A 1770-nucleotide genomic window follows, 5' to 3' on the forward strand; every position below is an offset into this window, starting at 1 on the left:
AGTCTCACTTTGATTCACTAGAGTTCAAAAGACTCTGCAACTTATTCCAGACAAATAGATGTCAGTGACTGTCCCTCATCTATTCTTAAATGTCTTTAGGTTGGGATATCATGTGTTGTTTTTTGAGATGTAAGCCTACTTGATGTTGTCAGCCATGTTCTATGTATTCTGGATTTCTTGACTCCACAGGTCAGACAATAATAGTGAACAGGTCTTAGTGTAGGGAAAAAAAATTAGAGCGCTATCACGTTATAACGTGATACGTATCTTGTTAAAACGTGTTATGTATCTTGTTAAAACGTGATAATTTTATGTCCAGGAAGTGGTGGTATTATGCTAGGCTAGTACAGTGGCTAACATGAATTGGTCAGGTTTCCTTTCATGTTTGGTCTACAACATGTAGAGATACGGATGCTGCTTTGCACTGTGGTTAAAACCATTAATAGCATGCGTTCTCTGAGCAGGATCCTAAACAGAACGGGACTGCACAGAAGGAAACGTCAATTCGGTCCTCTAGCTGTGGCGGCGTTCCTGACTGTCTGGATCGAAGCTGAAGTTGGCTTCCGATTGTAGCTTCTGATTTGGGAAATGGTTAAAGGGAGATTATAACGGAGGCTCAGATGTATTTGCTGAACATTTTCTGTTCAGATTTTTTTTAACATTACACTTGCTGAACAACGGCAACGGCTGTTCGTAACCAAGCAACCGAAATCAACAGAAGGCTAGGTAGTGGCAAAAGACAAAACTAGATCCTGTTAAGCATTCTTCAAAATAAAAGACTTCCTCTCTCCAAAATAAATCATAAATCAGCAAAAGCTGAATGGCCTCCTTTAAGCGTACTGAGAAACAATCACCTAATGATCCTGATTTATAAATCTCTACTCGGCTTGACTCCAGCATACTTAAACTTTCTTTTGCATAGATCTGTTAATTCCCATTCTTTACGTTTTAACAATATTTTTCGTTTGCATGTTCCACGTTTCCGAACTGAAAAAGGGAAGCAAGCTTTTAGTGTCATGGCTCCTACGGCCTGGAATCAGCTCCACTGTGAAATAAAGATGTCAGAACTGGTTCCACTGGACTTATTTCAAGCGATTCTTAACAGACGAGATTCTATTAAACAGTGTCACTGTTTTTAAATTCTTTTCTACTGTTTTACACTTCTGCATATGTATTAATTAATTTTATTTTGTAACCAGGTTGCTGTGTGTTGCAGACTTCTACCCAGGTCCGTCTTGAAAATAAGATAAGATGTGTATCTCAACGGGGTTTACCTGATAAAATAAAAGAAATAAAATAAAAAATAAAATAATAATATTTGTCGAATATTGGTCAAAGATTTTTAATATTTGTCGACAAACAAGGAGTAAAGAAGAGACACCTATCCTTTACCATATAGGTGACTTACAATAATGTCTTTTAATGAAGACAAAGAGGGTAGATAAAGATTATTGTGTTGCTTTGATAAAATAAAACTCTGAACTTGAAGATAGTTATAGAAATATTTTGTAGGAATATCATGTTTGTTTTTAATTTCTTCAAGTTACATAAATACCTTCCCTGGAAAATGATCAGACACTTTAGCTATACTATATCCTTAGCAGTTTAAATCCTGCTCTACATGGATAAACATTGCATCCATGTAGTTTGGATAGTTGTTGCATTTCTCCCAAATAATAAAATGTTTTTTGCCAGATCATCATTGTATTTTTCTGAAATGGGTATTTTGTTTGCTTAATTGACCTTTTCCTGCCTGATGAGTACATGTAC

The sequence above is a fragment of the Poecilia formosa genome, unplaced genomic scaffold (assembly GCF_000485575.1).
Source record: "Poecilia formosa unplaced genomic scaffold, Poecilia_formosa-5.1.2 Scaffold41, whole genome shotgun sequence".
Classification (NCBI taxonomy): Eukaryota; Metazoa; Chordata; class Actinopteri; order Cyprinodontiformes; family Poeciliidae; genus Poecilia; species Poecilia formosa.